Raw genomic sequence first — 20,200 nt, 5'->3', positions numbered from 1 at the left:
TTCCCTAGTGAACTGTGATCTTTTTGAAAGCAGGAACCAAGATGTATTTGAATGTTTAGCCCATCTGTAAACACATAAAGGAAGATAGCATTGATTAAGCTCACTAAATGTTTGCTTGAATGAATGGTCTTTATTTTATGAATGAATATGTAAATAAAAAATGAAAACAAGGGCAGATTTAATTAGAGGAAAGGAAATCAATTGCTAAATGAAAATTTATACAATTAATCTCAAATTTCAGAAGAAATAATTTTGGTCTATTTGTACCATTGTTCTTTCCAGTAAATGTGGATAACAATTAACAATAAAACTAATACATATTGAGCAACTGTTGTGTCTCGGACTCTGTGTAAACACATTACACTTTACTCATCTAATCTTCCCATTTTACATGACATATGATATTGTATTATATTATACCTATTATTATATTAGGTAGCATTTATTTTTATTATGGTTATTATTACTATTAGTTGTTATTGCTAATTCTATTTTACACAGTAAATAATGCTCATGCTAGATATTTTAAAGCAGTTCCTTTTCATAAGCCCAAGAGTCTCAGAAAATCCCGTTACATTTCTCAAAGAGGTGCAGAATAATAAATTCCAATGATGGGTTTGGTTGAAACTGCCTTCCTCTTGCCCTGCTCAGTACAAAGGGTTAATAATGGCCAGGGGCAAGCTTCTTGGCTCACAATGGTTTATAATTCAACGTAGCCAAAATACTACTGTTTTGAATATAGGCTACAGTTTCGTGAAACCAGTTTCAGAGTAATATTGTCCAAACACATTGAAAATTTGGTTTCACCAAAAAGTGGTGAAATTCAGTTACTCAACAAACACATATTGAGCCTTTTTTGCATAGATTGCATGGTGTTAACCTCTGGGGATACAGATTTAACTAAGTCAGGATTTTATTATTGGTACGTGATAACTTATCTTGAATAATAATTGCCTTTGCAACATAAACCATCTAAGTCTTTCTCTTCCATGATGTCTGGAATTAAAATTACAGATTGACTTGGTCTTTGATGATTTTGTATTTGTTTAGAGTCTTTCTGCTAAGAAACTCCAAGTGCTTTATAGATATTAACATATTTTTCTTTAATTATTACTCCCTTTGTGTCAAAACTGAACTAAATAATACTTTGATTTTATGTATGAATTACTTATTGCCTTATTAAGATTATTTCTTTCTTTATTCTCCCAGTTTTCTTTCTGTAGGAGTAAGTTTTTTGAGGAAAGGAACCATGTCTTATTTGTTTTTGTATCGCTAGGACCTGACATGACTCACGTAACCTCATAAGCACTCTATATCTGTTTCTCCAATAGATGAGGAAAAATTTTCCTATAAGACATTTAGTATAGTAGTGCTTTTAAGTGTGAAAACTAAAAATGGTTTTGCAGAGTGATTCTAGATGAACTTTATCAATAAAAGCATTTTAGTTTAAGTCCTATGAATGAATCTGCACCTTCTTAACTCTCTACCCCAATATCTTTTCTTCCAGACATATTTTGCAGTCAGTGATAAATTCCAATTCATAAAACTAATCTCTAGTGTTGCATCCTGTCTGCTTCATTCATTAGCTTTCGAACAATAATCTGAACTAGTCAGCATGTAGTAATCAGGAAACCTTTACTGGCGTGCTTCCAAGCCCTAGTCATCTTTTATGAGCTTTAACCCTGTTAAGTCACATTGACTCAGGTTCAACCACATGAATAGAAATTCCATGATATTTTAAGCCACTATACGCAGGTCCACAATTTACAAAGAAACCATATTTACATGTCTGTTATCACATCAGTGTCTGAGATTGGGAGAGCGTTTTCATAAGTTCTCAAATTACCCACCAAATCTTTTTTAAACTTCATTAAAAATAGCTGAGGCTTAATGCTAATAGGTATATAAAAAGTCATGGATTCTGGGTCGTGGATGCCTGGTGCAGGAAACTGGGAAGTGGAGATGGGGTTGTCAGAGAGGGACATACACTCCCAAGTGCCTGAACAGACCACTGTAGCAAAGCCTCCAGTTTTTGCAAATCCTGTGCATCACCATATGTGGCACAGATACAGACATTGCTTCCAGGTCATATATAACTTCATTGACTCAAAGGCAGGATGAAGGAAGAGGGTTGGTTTTCTTATTTCTAAACTTATATACATTCCTGCCAACTTTTTCTGTAAAGGGCCAGATAGTTAATATTTTAGGCTTTTCAAGCCATATAGTCTCTGTCATAAGCATCCAACTCTGCTGCTGCAGTGTAACAGCAGCCATAGATGATATATACACAATGAGCATGGCTGTTAAAATAAAACTTTACTAACAAATACTGAAATTTGAATTTTATATAATTATCGTATGTTGCAAGTATTACTCTTTTTTTTTCTTTCCACAAGTATTATACTTGTTTTGATTTTTCCTCCCAACCATTTAAAAATGTAGAAACATTCATAGCTGTGTTGTGCAAAAACAGATAGAAGGCTTTGGCCCACAGGCCATAGTTTGCCAATGCTGTTTTAAAACAACCCATGTTTAACTTTGAATTTGCTAAAATCTCTTCCTCCCATTCCATCTTCCTCATGTGCCTTATACTCCTATTTGACTCTAAATTCCTCTTTACAGCTTCTCTAGCAGGATGACCCTATGCCAAAGTACCCCATGCTCTGATGTGCCTAATTTTTCCTTTCTGCTTTTTCTAGTTCCTAGGTGTTGTTTTCTAGCTAGTTCTTAAGAAAAATTAAGTCTGATTCACTAAGAGGTACTGCTGTCAGAATTATCTTTTGAAAATACAAATCTGGACCTGTTACCCTAGTTCCAACATTTTCATGCCTTTCTTTGACTAAAAGAAACTATTTAGTCTTTTAAACTTAGCTCATTTGATCCTTTGCAATCCAGCTGTCATCTACCCATCTTATTCCCTATCAGTTCTGTGAGTCCCTATCTGCACCGCACACTCTATGGACAGAACAAGCATTTCCTCATTGCCAAGCAAGGCCCTTTTCTGCCCTTTTGAATTGTGCAAACGATTCTCTCTGCATGAAATACTTTGGTCTTTATTCTCTGACAACGGAACTTCTGTCGACTCTCCAAACTCTGGCTCCAAAGTCACATTCACAGTGAAGCCTTTGCTAACATCTTCAGAGATCACTTAAAAACATATAGTATTTTTTATTAAAACATACAACACATTGTTTTATAACTATCTTTTCCTCCTATCAGATGTGGTATCAGGTGAACAGTGATTGTGTAGGTCCTAGCACAGAGTCCAGAACAGCAAATTTCTCTGAAAGGTACTTAATTTAACCCTCCTAGAGGTGTTTTCACATTTAAAAGTATACGTTTGTTAACTCAAGTGAATTTCTAATTGGCAAAGTTTCAGGCTATAGTAAAATGAAATGAATGAATTTGAGCAGAAAAAAAAAGATATTGTTTTATTGTTTTGGACCTGGTGGCCCCGTCATCAGAGGGAGGAAGTTGCCCTAAAGTGTTCCAGTGTTTTACAGCTGTTCTTTCCTTCTGGACCCTCAGGCTCGCTATCACTTCCAGTGTTCCTGTGGCCTTACTCTACATAAGACTTCAGGTCTGCAGAGAGAAATGAGGGCTAGAGAAAATGTCATTCAGTTTATATTGTTTGAAAGCTAGTGACTGAGAGGCAGGAGCTGGCTCTGCCATATTTCCTTATCTACCACAGCTGGAGAGCAGAGAAGGGTTTGAATGGAAGTTATACGGACTTTGAAATGCATCACTTAGAACTAAACAATTTCATCAAATGCAAAAGAGAGATAAATGAACAGCTTTTAGTCTAAAAGATAAAATTTTTAAAAATTCTCAAGTGAAAATATACAAATGGGATTACATCAAACTAAAAAGCTTCTGTACAGTGAAGAAAATCATCAAGAAAAATGAAAAGAAAACTTACTGATTGAAAGAAGATATTTGCAAGTTATATATCTGATAAAGGGTTAATATTCAAAATATATAAAGATTTCATACAACTCAATATCAACAATTCCATTTAAAAAATGGGTAGGGAACCCGAACAGACATTTCTTCAAAGAAGACAGAGATGACCAACGGACACGTGAAAAGATGCCCATGGCAATGCAAGAAGCGTTCAAACCTGTAGAGAATTTTTATGAGTTTGAGCTAAACAGAGGATATGCCTGGAAGCAAGACCTCAACAGACTTTTTTTTATGCCTTTGGAATTAAGGAGGGAACATAAGGAAGGTCTCATGCAGGTGGGAGAGAGCAAGGCAGCAATTGGATTACAGGATAGTAAATAAGAATATATGCTCTCTTGAGGATGATTGACTTCAAATGTGTGTTACTTAGATATACAGAAACCATGGGCAGAGCTTGCTTAAGGCAAAGATAAACCTTTTACTAAAAAGTCGTATGCCTGGGGCCTGCCTACTCTCACCTTGACCTGCCCAGTTGGCAATTTATGATCGGATTACCCTATGAAGTTACTTTCCATAGAACTCCTTTTTTTTCATCCACAATACAATGGAATATTAATCAGCCATAAAAAAATAATGAAATCTTGCCATTTGTGACAACATAGGTGAAACTAGAGGGTATTATGCTAAGTGAAATAAGCCAGACAAAGAAAAATACTGTATGATTTCACGTATATGTGAATACTGTATGATTTCACTTATGTGTGAAGGGAGATGGATGAAAAAGGCAAAGGGGAATATAACTAGAGGTACAAACCTCTAGTTATATTAAAAAATAATGTCATGGGGATGTAACATGCAGCATAGAGAAAATAGTCTCTATTATCATAATAACTTTGTGTGGTAATAGGTGGTTACTAGACTCATGATGATTACATCATAAAAAATGTAAATGTTGAACCACTATGCTGTATAGCCAAAACTAATATAATATGGTATGTCACCTATATTTTAATACAAAATTTTTCTAATTTCTCCTTGAAAACACCTCAACCCATTAGACACATTTAATATGATATTCAAGGAACAAATAAAAGTAAAACTAAAATCAACAGAAGATAGTCTCATTACATTTTTTAAAATGGTTATTCACAGACTTTTCTCCAAAGAGGACATACAGATGGCCAGTAGGCATATGCAAAGATGTTCAATGTCACCAATCATCAGAGAAGTGCAAATTAGAACCACGATGAGATATCACCTCACAGCTGTCAGAATGACCATCGTCAATAGATCAACAAACAAGTGTTGAGGAGGATGTGGAGAGAAGGGAACCTTCATGCACTGTTGGTGGGATTGGAAATTGGTGCAGTCACTATGGAAAACAGTATGGAGTTTCCTCAAAAAATTAAAAATAGAACTACTTTATGACCCTGCAATTCCAATTCTGGGTATTTATCTAAAGAAATCCATAACACTAATTCAAAAAGGTATATGCACCCCTATGTTCACTTGCATCATTATTTACAATAGCCAAGATATAAAAGCGACCTAAGTTCCCATCAGTAGATGACTGGTTAAAGAAGTGGTATACATATTCAATGGAATATTACTCGGCCATAAAAAAAGAATGAAATTTTATCATTTGCGACAACAGGATGGACCTGGAAGGTATTACGCTAAGTGGAATATGTCAAACAGAGAAAGACAAATACCATATGATTTCACTTATGTATGGAATCAAAAGAACAAAATAAATGAATGGACAAACCAAAGAGAAACTCATAGTTACAGAGAACAAACTGATGGTTGCCAGATGGGAGGGGAATTGTGGGGCTGGATAAAAAAAGGTGAAAGGATTAAGCAGTACAAATTGGTAGTTATGAAATAGTCATGGGGATGTAAAGTATAGCACAGGGAATATAGTCAATAATATTGTAATAACTATGTATAGTGCCAGGTGGGTCCTAGACTAATCCAGCGGGATCACTTCATAAATTATATAAATGTCTAACCACTATGTTGTACACCTGAAACTAATATAAAATAATATTAAATGTCAATTGTGGTTAAAAAATAAATAAATACATAAATTAATTTAAAAAATGGTTATTCATTTTTGAATAATAATCAATTTGTATGTTTTTTTCTAATTAACAAAAGTTTTGCTTTGATTACTATTTTGATTTTTAAAGAAATCCTTGAACTTAAGAAGTAGAGATCTGATTATATATGGATTATAGCAACTTTCCAAATCTGTTTTTATTTCAATTTATTAAACAGGACATTGTAGACTTATTCTTCTTTCCATTGCAGGAATTACAAATTAATTTTAAATGGTTTTAAAACAGGTGCTCGTACCCTGAAAATTGTGGTGCCTCTAAGAAGCCAAAAAGACAACCAGACATGGTCCTTGCTTTTGTGAAACATTCCCATTTACTCCTCTGCATTATTTATACCCTGCTCTATTTGGATATCATTTCTGTATTATTTAACCCTCAACATTTTGCATAATGTTTGGTTCTCAATAAATATTGGCTGAATATTAATAGAGGAAGGAGACCAAGAGTTTTAAGATACTGGGAAGAAAAACAAATACTAAATGTAGTTGGTTGCCACTGAACTAAAAATAAATGACTCATTGACTACCTTTATGGGAAGTTCTTATCTGGGCGAACAGGTGGATTCAATGGTTATAGGGGAGAAACATTAAGTTTAGAAAGAACCCAGTTGAGTTTGTATTTCTTGGGGTTCCTTCAAATATGAGCATGGATTTATTTATCAGTCAGGTTAATTCAATGTCCCAAGCTGAGAGAGCTTAGATATGATAAAGGAAGGAGAACCAGACAATAGCTTAGGGGGATGAAAAGCGGACAAGAGTACAAGCACAATTTAACAAGAAAAGCTGCTGAAAATAATTCCTCACTGGATAAATTTGCCTAACTGAGGGCACACCATTCTAAACTCTGGGATCTTTGGGTGTTTGGAACGTGAAAATCATTTTTTTGGGGGTGGGGAATGAACATTATTAGTAAGGTAATAATTTTTTTTGAAAATACTTCTTGTGATATGAGGTACATTTCAAGTACTTGGTGAAAAAAAAAATCTTGAAACAAATTTTGATTAGCTTAACTTTAGCATGTCAGTTTAGCCAGATTCTTTCTCTGGTCTCCTTTGATTTGACGTCTGAAAAGCAATACCTATTTTGTCATGATGGGTTACAAACTGTGCTAACACATATACTTTTAAAAGAATCCAGAGCCTGAATGAAATTAAAGCTGTAATGGGATCTAGGGTATTATCAGTAACATTTGAATGGTTTTTCTTCAGCCACATAGTTTAAATAAATTTCTGCAGGGGATATTGCCTGATCTTTCTGGTTAAGTGCACTAAAATTCAGTTAGGTATTCTATGCTGATACTTTATTTTTTTTTTTTTTAAATAAATAGAAGTGGCCAGGGCAGATTCCAGAAGCAGCCGACGTGGCCCACTTTCGAATTCTTGGCAACCGAAGATTGTGTGATAAATATCTTCAGTCCCGAGTTACAAATTCAAAGGTTTTTTTCAATGAGGGTGGAAAACAGGCACATGGGTTTATCTTCTATCAGATGGCACAGCTGCTATCTTCAGGGCTGGTGGAGTCAACGGAGATTAAGAGAAAGGCAGGTATTTAGATAAAGAAGAGTTTATCAGAACAGGAGTCTTACCATTGAACATTCAATCTAGCTTTTAAAAATCCAAAAGAACCATTTTAATCTGCCTTTCCCAGGATTACTATGTGGTCTGTTGAGAGCACTACTGTAACATTCTGGAGGTCAAGATCACCAGGGAAACTTTGAAATTAATTCGTTAAGACAATAAAATTTCATTTGATCGAGATCTCCTTTTTTCCTTCTTTTAATAATTTCTTATTCTTGGTCTTTATTTGTTTTTCTGGAGTTTCTCTTGCAATGAAATTCTACATAAGGTTTTGAAAAGCGACACTTTCAGTCACAATTTTTTAAAAAGGCGAATATATAAGGACTATTATTAAAAAACTGTAGATCTCCTATACCTAAAAACATAGATGATTTAATAATATATTTAATAATAGAGAGGTTAAGTAACTGGCTCTTTCTTTTCCTTAACATTGCGCCTATATAATTTTGACATGATAATTGATATAATCATCAGCTTTATTTTACTTTTATATGTATAACATTACTTAATGTGTCTAAAGAGTTCATATTTTAATATTATTAGTTACCTTGTAATCCAGAGAAATAATATAATTTGTTAAAATGTTTCTGATTTCAGGTTCAGTTTTTACAAAAATTAATAAGTGAGAGAACAATAAGAATAATTCTGTAAATGTTACGTTACGAAGGAGTCGATATACCCTGACACTATCATAGGAAATATTATTTTTTTCTTTGTAAAGAAGTAACTCAGAAGCACAAGATATGGTGCAATTATGCTATTATTGTTTTGATTAATATTCTTGACTTCCGTGGTAATTAACCCAGATCGTAAGTTTTAAGAGTAAACAAAGAAAACACAAGGAGGTATAACATCACAGATCTTTAAGTTGTTAACAGTTATAAATAGGCCACTGGAGACAAATTATAATGAGGCTTCATCTCATCTTTTTCAAGAAATTGTATTTGGCAGGCTGCTCTGACACTTATGCCCGTTGCCAATTTTTTTTTCTTAATGACCAACTACTTATTCTGCAACAGTGTTTGCTTGCTCTACATCTAAGTCAGGTGGCTGGCATCTTCTAACTAACACTATGAGGTCATGCATATTTATTAGGCTGAAAGGATTGTCTCATACGAAAACTAATTGTTTACATTCGTTGTACGGGAAGAAGGGTATAGAGACATTCCATGAAGGCTGGTAGAGTAAGCTTTCCGAAGTCTTCATTTATAAATCTCTGCTGACTATCCAGTAGCAATGATGCTTCCAGGAACTTGATTTCTCATTTCTGTGCATACGGAATCGCAAAGAGTTAAATAGCAAGTTCTGCAGGCAAAGTGCTTAAATTAATTATTTAATCCGACGACACTAAGGCAAGCGCTGTATTAATGGCTCCATTTTACAGTGAGAAAAATTAGGTATAGAGAGGTTAAGTAACTTGCTCAAGGTCACTGCTAACAATGGTGGGGCCAAGATCCCCGTTCTTGCTCTAGAGTCCATGTTCTCTAGCACCGTGCTTTCCCGACTGTCCAGAATCTTACAGGTCAGGCCAGGAAATGGTAATACACATCATGCTGACTTTTAGTGTTAAGAAAGAGAAGACTGATAAAAGATTAACATTCATCATGTTGAAATGGAAAAGTGGACAACAAATTGAGGAGAAAAATTCGTTCTAGGTGGTCACTTATGCCAGAGTCACTCCCTGTGCTCTTCCCTCTTGCATTACAGCTTATACAGGCACTGCATAGAATCTCATATTTTCTGTGAAAATGTGTCTTCATAGGAATATGATTACCTTATACTTGGAAACTTGCATACGTGTTTATGATACTGTGTTGTTTTGCAATTCCTTAAACCATTTTCAGCCTTTTCAGAAGGCAGATCATTAGTTTTAAGGTCACTTCGAAAACAGCCATCTGTCGAATCTCTGGATATGATAGAATATGGGTCAGTTATCTACAGCAGGAGAAGGCAGATGAGCAGAGAGAGGAATCTGGACCTAGAGGCCCCGATGGGCTGATAGAGGCTGGAAAGAACTGGCTAACCAGTAGATTCCAGGAACGCAGGAGCATGTAATGCTATGAAGTGAAAAGAGCATAGAATTCAGAGAAGAGGCCTGGATCTGAGCCCTGGTGCTACAAATGCTAACTAGTTGAGCTGGAGTGAGTTATTTAACCTTTCGAATTTATGGATTTCTTTAAGGCTCTTAGGATTAAATAAGAAAACAGATGTAAATGTGCCCTGTGAATGACTAGTTGTTAAATACAATTGAACTAATAAAAAAAAATAAGTGGACAATGGGCACCAGATTAGACAAACAAGTTGAGTCTGAATCCCTGATGCCGCATAATAGTAGTGTCTTACCTGATGGTCAAGTGCTATGGTGGGACCCAAACCTGAAGAAGAGTTGGACTCTTAGCTCTTACGGACATCTGTGAGCCATTGTCAGAACTCTAGCCACTGGGCTGGGGTTCAGAAAGAAAGTCCCAGTTCTAAAAGTATTAAGATGCTAGGTAAAACTTTGGTTATTTAAATAAGGAGAAACAAGACCAGTGCCCAGATACTGGACCATAACATTATCTGGGAGAACAGCAAGGAATCCTTGAGTCTGCATCCCAATACTTGGGCTAAAGTACCTTCAATCCTTCTGACTATCAGGTAGAGTTGAGTTTGCAGATAGGCCTCTGACCATGGGATACAAGCACTGCCAAACTGGGAAACTGATAATAGTTTCCTAGACTAATGGACCACACAGGATTCTTGGATTACAGAAATGGAGTCAGCTTCAAGGGGGTGGAAAATGAGAACTCAAAGGTGACTTTGTAGTTTTCAGCCAGAGTGGCTAGAGCCACAGATATCTCATTTACAAAGATTGCAAGGCAGGGTCCAAAGGTGAGAAGAAAGAAGATGGGTGAAGAGTAATATTCTGGAAAGGCAAGATCATGGTTGAGTAGCCATGATATTCTGTTGATATTGTAGGCTTAGAACTCAGAAGGATAATTAGGACCAGAGGTATGAGTTTGAGAGTCTGTCTATTCACAGAGTAGCTGATTTCAAGACTTTGGAAAGTGTAGTTTCCTGAGACTGCCATAACAAAGTACCACAAACTGGATGGCTTAAAGGAATTTATTGTGTCACAGTTGTGGAGGCTGGAAGTCTGAAACCAAGGTATTAGCAAGGTTTGTTCTTTCTGAAGGGCGATAAGGGAGAACCTGCTACATTCCTCTCTCCCAGCTTTTGGTAGCCTCAGGTGTTATTTGGCTTGTAGATTGCATTCATGTCTGTCTGTGTGCAATTTTCTCCCTTTTATAAGGACACAGTCATATTGAATTAAGACCTGCCAAAATGACCTTGTCTTAACTTGATCATTTGCGAAGACTCTATTTTCAAAGAAGGTCACATTCACGGGTACTGGGCATTAAAACTTCGACAGCTTTTTGGAGGACAAAATTCAACCCATAACAGAGAAGAAAAATGGTTCTTGGAGAGTATAGAATAAGCAAAAAGGGAAGCTGAAGTAAGACCTTCAAAGCTGTGAGCATGAAGAAAGGTACAGAAGATTGAAAAAGCAGATGAAACTATCTCAAGGAAGTAGGAGAACCAAGAAAAGTGTCATAGTTGAGGGAAGGAGAGTTTCATAGAGAAAAAGTCATGATTTAAAATGACAGAGAAAAAGTTAGGCGATAGAATAAACAGTGAGAAAAGATAACTAGATTTGATAACCAGGAAAACACTGATGTCCACTATAAGAGGTGTCTATGACATGATGCTTCTGAGACAAACCGCATGGGTTCTGTCTGAGTCAGTTTGGGCTGCTATAACAAAGTATCATAGACCGAATGGCTTATAAACAACAGAAATTTACTTCTCAAATTCTGGAGGCTGAAAGTTTGAGATCAGTTTGCCAGTAAGTTCTGGTCAGACCCCTCTTTTCAGGTTATAGATGGATGAATTCTCATTATAGCCTCCTCCAGAGAAAAGCAGAGAGGAGATACTGATCTCTCATAACTCTTATAAGGGCATTAATCCCACTCGTGAGGGCTCCACTCATGATATCTAATTCTAATCACCTCCAAATGGTCCCACTTCCAATTACCAGAACACTAAGGGGCAGAATTTTAACATATAAACTTGAGGGGACACAAACATTCAGTCCATAACAAACTCAAATCTAAGCTTAGTCATTACCATGGTATGTTGGCACATTACTTAAACTCTCTATGTTTCAGTATCCTTATCTGTAAACGTGGATGATAATAATAGTACTTACTTTATAAGATTGTCACGAAAAGTAAATAAATTGTACTAAAAATAGTGCCATGTTACTTTTTGCATCGAAAGACACTATCAACAGAATGAAAAGCAACCCAAGGAATGACAAAAAAAATTGCAAATGATATTTCTGATAAAAGATTGATATACAGAATATATAAAGAACTTCTACAACTCAATGACTTGATTAAATGAGTCGATTAAATGACTGATTAAGAAATGGGCAAAGGGCTTGAATAGATATTTCTTCAAAAAAGACATATGAATGATTAATAGAACATGAAAATTCTCAACATCACTAAATCAAAACTACAATGAGATGCCACTTCACACCCATTAAGGTGAAGTTTATCAAAACAAACAAACAAACAAACACTGTCTCAAATAATAAATGTTGGTGAGGATGTGGAGAAATTGGAATCCTTGCACATTGCTGTTGGGAATGTAGTAATATGGGCAGCTGCTGTTGAAAATAGTAAGACAATTACTCCAAAAAATTAAAAATATAATTGTCATATGACCTAGCAATTCCATTTATGGATATTTACTCAAAAGAAGTGAAGCAAGGACTTGAAGAGATATTCACATGTCCATGGTCATAGCAGCATTTATAATAGCCAAAAGAAGCAACCCAAGTGTCTATCAACAGTTGAATAAATAAACAAAAATGTGATACACATATATTTCCACCCCGTTGAAGCTGTCTCTATTTCTGTAATCCAAGAATATATATAACTATATATATAATTCAGGAATATATAATACATATTCAACAATATATAATATATTCATATAATTCAAGAATACATACATGCACATACAATGTCTTGAAAAGGAAGGAAATTCTGACACATGATACAACATGGATAAACCTTGAAAACATTATACTACATGAAATAAGCCAGATATGAAAGGACAAATATTGTATAATTCCACTTATGTAAGGTACCTAGATTAGTCAAATTCAGAGAGACAGAAAGTAGGTTAGTGGTTGCCAGGGGATGGGTTTTAGAGTGGGTGAATAGGGGCAATGTGGAATTATTGTTTGCTGGGTACAGAGTTCTAGCTGGAGAAGATGAAAAAATTCTGTAGATGGATGGTCGTGACAGTTGCACGGCAATATGAATGTACTTAATGTCAGAGGACTGTACATTTATGTTAGGTATATTTTACCACAATAAAAAATACTTTGAACTAAAAAGAAAGACAGTGTTGCATAAATGTTACTATTATCTCATATAAGGTAGATTACAGAGGATTTAAGAAATAAATGGGACAAAGAAATGAAAGTACTTAGTGAAATTTACAGCAAAGAGTTTTGGGAAGGAGTATAACACAATAGTGTGAAAAGCAGGGGAGGAAGACGAATTTCTGTTTTTTCAAGTACAGATAGGCTAGGGCTTGTTTATAGATGGATGAGAGAGGCCAGTTCATAAGGAGAAACTAAGGCCACGAAAGACAGGGATGCATCATTGAAATTAGATTTCAAAAACTGGAATGAGACCAAGAGGCGGAGTGGGGAGGGGGATCGGGGGGGTTGGAAAAAAGGAGGAGAAGGAGATTGGGTCTAGAGCCATATTAGGCTTTTATAGTCTATTACTTCGTAAAGAAATTGAAAGATTGCTTTTGAAATATCCAATTCCTGTCCCTTTATTTCATGGGGAGCAAATATTAAAATAAACTTTAAAAAAAATTAACCCAGTTGTCTTTTTCTGAAAGAGAGAGAAGACACAAACTTGGCTTCATACTAAGGCTATCTTGTGCCAAGGGATTTTTAATTAATTTATTTTTTCCTGGTAGGTAGCATACTCACAGTCTTAATTGCAATAAATTTGGATCATGATTTGCCTAATTTAGTAAATAATTCTATTAATTTACTTAAAGTTCAGCAGGTAGTTTCCTTACAACTGGCTTTAGAAATAATTAGAGCAGGTTTTGCTGATTAATTGCACCTAAAGGAATAGTATCAAAGGCTCTTAAACTCCAAGAACAAATATATTCCAAGTTATACACAAATTAATGTTTAGATTTAGTAATATTCCTGACCAAAAACAGAAATAAAATAACAGTTATCATATGTAACTACCCCCAAAGTTAAGCCTTTGACAGGTTTATTCTGAAACTGAATCTGAAGAATTAAACTAACCAAATGGGGAAAAAAGAAATAAAAACTCTAAGGTTTTAATTATTTGTGTACTCTCATAATTTTGCTGAAATATCTTTTAATTGAAGAGTTAATTAAGATATTTTAAGCTTCTTAGTCAAGCAAAATAAGTGCACTTCTGCCTTTTTAGTAATTTCAGTCTTATGTTTACTGAACTATGCCGTTAAGGTTAAATCCTCCAATTAGTTTCCAGAACACTTCATAGTTGTTGAAATATGGTAAAATAATGTTAATCTATTTTTAGATATAAGAAATCATTATGTTTTCAAATGTTCATTCAGGTAAAACAAATTTTATTGGCAAATTAATAATTAAAAAAAATTTTTTACTGATGTGTTAAAAAATGAATTTTCACAAAATTTATCACTTTCTGCTTCTTTCAGTTAGTAGGATAATAGGTATTTCACTCTCAATCTACATTTCTAGGATTAAGATCCTGAGTGATCCTGCCAGACTTTAAGTCCTAGATGGGTATGAATAGAAATTCAGATTTTCAGATGATATTAGTAATTAGATTTATATTTTCTTTATATAATATTGTAGTAATTTGAATGGCTTCTAAAGATATTAGATCCTAATCTCCGGAACTTTTCCCTTATCTTATTTGGAGAAAAAGGGTCTTTGAAGGAATGATTGTTAAACATTTTGAGATGGGGAGATTATCCCAGATTACCTGTTTAGACCCTAAATACCATCACCTGTATCTTTGTAGAAGAGATGCAGATGACAAATACACAGAGGAGAAGGACATATGAAGAGGCAGATTGAAATGAAGCAGCCACAAGCCAAAGAAGGACTGCAGCTACCAGAAATTGGTAGAGGCAAGGATTTTCCCTTAGAACCTCCAGAGGGAGTGCAGCCCTGCTGACACCTTGATTTTGGCCTAGTGATATTGGCTTTGAACATCTGGCCTCTCCTCCAGAACTGTAAGAGAATAAATTTCTGTTGTTATAAGCAACCCAATTGTGGTTGCTTAGAGCAGGTACAGGAATCTGAAACAAATATAAACATTTGCAGAGATAAATTTTTACACAATTACTTTAATGTTGCAGGTAATACAGGTGCTTTCACAATATCTTGGAAGGGAAGAGTCAATGAGTTGAACTCCAAGAATTCCATATTTAGAGAGATATAAAGAACAGAGAAAGAATGTTGCTTACATGATGAATCAATATAAATGGTATCAATTGCATAAACTATTTAAGTAGTTTGTATAGTATTTTTGTAAGGCTAAGAAGAAATTTCATAAATGTCAGAGAAATAAACATCAATTGAGTATTTTAATTTTTTTCCCCACTTATTACTTAAAAAATTATTTTCCAAATTATACAAATTATAAAAAAATAGCATAATCACATTGAATAATCTTTGCAAAACAAAAGGAACGAACTTCTTTATAAAATCGTCAATACAACTACTGTCATCACTTTGTTATCACTTACATTCACTTTCTTTTTAAAATGGTAGTAGTCACTCAACGCCTACACTTTTATATATTGATTTTTTTCACTTAATACATATGCAACTTTTGCTATTGTTACTTAATCTTCATAACTATTATTTTAAAAGATAGCTTAAATTGCTTATTGTGTGGGTACACTGTAACTCAAGAATTGTCAGAAATATTCAGACTATATTGTATTTTTTAAGGAGTTATAGATGTCACCTTTTAAAAATTCCCTTATTTAACATTAAAGAAATTGAGACCTAGAAACTAGAGTCTTTTAATCTCAGCATTATTGACATTTTGGGCTGGATAATATTTTTATTGTCAAGGGTTGTCTTGTGCATTGTAGAATGTTTAGCAACATCCTTGGTTTCTATCCCACCTGATGCCAGTAGCTGTTCTCTCATACAATTGTGACAACCAAAATGTTTCCGGACATTGCCAGATGTCACCTTGCAGGAAAAATAGCCCCTTGTTAATAGTTACTTCCATAGAAGTTAAGTTCATATTCCATCGTGGGACAATCCAATGTTAAAATCCAAGTTTGGCAATTTTTATTCCACCTTCAATGGTCTTACATCACCATTCCTATGGAAACTTTTGAACTCATGGTAGTAAGATGGTTGCTTTATCTCCTGGTATCACATATACATTCCTGGCAGGAAGATGAGAGATTGTCAAATAATGAGAGGCAAGAACAGTTCTCTTAAAGAGTCTTTTTTATTGAGAAGAAATGTCCTCTCCAGTAACTCTTCCTACATATTATTTGTCAAAAGTGTGTCATATGATCACCTTTAGTCAATGACAAAGGAAAGGAGTTCAAATTCTTAACTTTAACAGACTCTATAACAGAGTCAGGGAGAAGAGCTGTTGTGAATGGTTTCTTGAATAGTCCATCCACAATATTTGCTAAATTCTCATCCTAGTTCAGCCACTTCCCTGTGGCAGATGGGATGGGGAAGAATTTGGAAGCTGCTAAAAATGTTTAGTCATGTATATGTGAAGTCTTAGAGTGCTGTGATTTATTATCTAGGAAGGGCTTCATAAAATCCTTTCCAGCTGATTGATTTCATGACTTCTTTATTCTGTTTTCTCTGCATCAGAAAAGTGTATTTATGTATAAGTAGTGTCATTAAAAAGGCCCAATGAATTTCAGCGAGAAAGGTCACTACTTCAAACCAGCAGTGCTTTTACCAGTTGTAATAAATCTGACTATCAGTTCATATCATGCAGCAATATTTCCTATCCAACAATATTCAGCAGTGGCCCAAAGTGCTAGGTGCTAGCTGCATGTGAAGATGTGGAGGACCTGGACACATCAGACATATAAAGATGCAATGCAAGCAGTGGCACAATTCGCTAACTAAAATAGAACTATTTGTTTCCTTATCTATCAAGTAACTGAGAAATTTTATTTAATTGTACAGTTTTCCACTTTTCCATTCAAAGAAACATATCCCAACCCAAGTGTTCGGGTTAAATTGTGTCTTCTAAAAAGATCCATTGAAGTCCTTGTCCTAGGTATCTGTGACCTTACTTTAAATTACTATACTGTCTTTGCATATTCAATCAAGTGAAGATGAGATCATTAGGGTAGATCCTAATCCATCATGACTGGATCTTATAAGAGGAGAAGAGCCACAGAGACATCCAAGCAGAACACCATGTGACTACTCAGGTGGGGTCTAGACTGAAAATAATAAGCCAAGAAATACCAAAGATTGTCAGCAACACCATAAACTAAGAGAACGGCATGAAACACATCCTCCCCTAGAGACTTCAGAGAGAACATGGCCCTACTAACACCTTAATTTCAGACTTCCAGCCTCCAGTACCTTGAAGACTATAAATTTCTGTTGTTCAGTTTGTGGTACTTTGTTGTGCAGCCCTAGGAATCTAATACACTAAGTATGGAAAAATTGTAACTACTTGCTGATTGAATAATCAGTAGTGCCTTCTATTAGGCTCTTCAAGAAGCAATTTTAGACAGACAAGTCCTTCTATTCTGCAAGTACATTCTCTTTTCTTCAATTTGAGTGGCCACTTTCTGGTGTTAATTTCCTTTCTTTTGCTTTTATCAAATGATAAGATCCTTTCCAAATTGAACTTCTTTCAGAAGGAAGAGAAGTTGTGTGGCTGGTATTCAATATCGAGGTAAAGGTCGAACTGGGAGATGGAGAATCCTTCCCTCCTTGTATGACTGTGGAGCATGGGATGCTCGTGAGAGAGAAAGACTTCACCTAAAAGCTCAACAGAATGGAACCGCAGAATGGATTGTGTCATAGTTGAGTTTCTGTGTTAGCTAGATCCTCTGAAAAAGAAGATGCTAAGCTAGAATTAGATGTGCAAGAAATGTATCAGGGGGAATGCCCGAGAAGGATAAAAAAAAAGATAAAGAGAAGGCGAAGGGAAGAAAAGCCTTCAGATCACAATGCTGGTTTGTTGCCTGTGAAGGAGACAGGAAACGAAGGAAGTTTGGATAGGAAGAGTCACAGGCTTCAGCAGAGTTCCAAGAAACATTCCGCCAGGTCAGTGGGAAAATCTGCACCCAAACTGCTCACCGAAAGAGTCTCGCATCCCAGGAATGGGCTTGCACTAGTGCCCTCGCCATGCTGTCTGTGGCCAGGAGCACTCACAGGAAGTGTATGTAGCCTGAGACTAATGAGGCCGTGGATCCAGAGGGACAGCACATGGGCCATCACTCAACCATGCTCCCAGCAACAGGAGATCTGAGCAGCGTATTGTTATGGCATTGACTGTCCAAAACCAGAACAAATTTTGGGTGTTGCCAGGAGATCATGAGGGGGCTAGAATTTTTGAATAATAAGGCAACTTCAGCTTAATTCATTTGCTGGTCCCCAGAATGATACGTTCCCTTCGGCAATGGCTAGTCACAGGCTATGTTACTTTTTGCTTGCCTGGTGGTTCCAGATCCTGATAGTGGGCCTCAAGCTGCACTTCCTGGCAGCAGCTCTTGCTCGGGGCACTTCTCATTAAGAAGAGACTCTTTGTGGAGTCAGGTCCTTGGTGAGCCCCAAGCTAGGCCACAGAATGCCTAATAAGCAACAGTCCCTAACTATAGTGGGTCCTGCTGTTATCTTCCAGACGCAGGAGTGCTTTGATCTGGGTCGTGGTTCCTGGTGCCCACCACCACTCCTTTGCTCTCATGGTTCCTCTGCCTAGGACACTTCTCTGCTCATGCAAATGCTGTTCAAACTTCAAAGCTTAGCTTAATTCCACGGACCACTTCTTTTCCAGAATTAAAAATCACATCGTATAACCTATTCATCATTCAATCAAATATTTACTTCTTTATTAACTTTGCATGTGAAGACTATCTTATTTTTCTAATAATGGATATAATAAATTCTTAAATGTATGAGTCATGATATACAGTTTTCTATAGGGCCAAAAAAAAATTTAGCAAAACACTGACACTGTTGATATTATTCAATAATATGAAATGAATACTTGCAATGATAATGAGTACAGTCACCTAGTAACATTTCCTGGCTCTCTAGCTGCTGATCACATCGCCCATGTTTCCATGCTCTGAAGATCTATTGTGAGTCAAAATTATAGTATTCTGGATGCTCAAAATTATTCCAAATTATTCTATAGTCAAAATAATTTTGCGAATACTATAGCAAAAATTCTATTTTTTCTCTGCAATATGTTTCAGAGCCTTTATTTAATATGTTCTCTAGAATAGAGTCAAAAAAAGTTAACAAAGAATAGAGTATTTATTAAATTTCTTTGACTACAGAGGTGTTTTTTGGTTTTGTTTGTTTTCCCATGAAGAATCTTGAGGGACTAGAAATATATATTTTTTGAAATAGTGAATTAAATATCTAATCTTCCCAGTGTTGATTTTTTTTTTTTTTTGATAGGAAATTCTAGAAGACCAAAAAGACTTTATGATCTAAAAGAGTGAAACTTTAATGGAGAAATTTCAGGCAGTGAGAAAATCAGGCAAGTTATGAAGAGAAGAGACTATTTTGGCACAGGTCTGATATATTTTGCCTGATAACTCTGACCCTTCCAGTGACCTCCTAGTAAGAGCTCCAGTTTTGCAGCTTGCTGCTCTGATGTGGATTCAAATTGAATTGTTCTGTTATTCACAGACTTCATGCTATCACTTGTTCTTCCTCTCCCCTCTGCTTCAGAGCTGAGCTTCTTCCCTGTGAAATTTCTTGCTGAGCCTAGAAGAGCAGTCTGAGAAACTGCACGACTCCATCATTCTCAGAAAAGATATCCTCAATTTGTAGCCAAAAGTCAGGATCTTATCTCAAGGGATGTGGCATTGCCTGTATGGCTTGGAACACTTCAAGGTTATCAATTCGACAAACATCCATTGAGCAACCAAAATGTTCAAAGTCCTATGCTTTGTGTTTGTCTAAGTCGTAGTTTTCCCTGTTCCTCAGAGACAATTTAAATTGATGGAACAGACCTAAACTTGGTAGTCCAATTATTTCATGTTTAACCAAATGTCATGGTCTTATTTTGAACGCAAATAGAAAGCAAAATAAGATCTTTATTAAGATCTCTGTTAAAACTATTTTCTTTTGGAGTTGTGCATATAACTATGTCGTGATCTGTCCCTATAGCTTTCTGCTTCAGACTACTGTTGTGTAGTCTATTATTAAAAACTCTCTTCGAAGATATGAGAGGCTCTTGTGAAACATTCACACTTAACTATTAGGGTGTGATCATTAATTTTTTTATAGATTATCTGCAGT

At 35.5% G+C, this 20,200-nt stretch overlaps 1 long non-coding RNA gene across 1 annotated transcript in view; it reads left to right on the top strand.

The window, feature by feature from the left end:
- Nucleotides 1–19,921, top strand: part of LOC120598695 (uncharacterized) — a 30,402-nt gene extending 10,481 nt beyond the window's left edge. Inside the window, exon 3 of the long non-coding RNA XR_005651711.1 lies at nucleotides 19,352–19,921. This is a non-coding gene — a long non-coding RNA (uncharacterized LOC120598695). The remainder of the gene's footprint in view (nucleotides 1–19,351) is intronic.
- The last annotated feature ends 279 nt before the right edge of the window (nucleotides 19,922–20,200 follow it).

Source organism: Pteropus medius, unplaced genomic scaffold (assembly GCF_902729225.1).
Source record: "Pteropus medius unplaced genomic scaffold, Ma_sr-lr_union100, whole genome shotgun sequence".
NCBI lineage: Eukaryota > Metazoa > Chordata > Mammalia > Chiroptera > Pteropodidae > Pteropus > Pteropus medius.
This window is presented reverse-complemented; position numbering and strand designations above follow the sequence as displayed.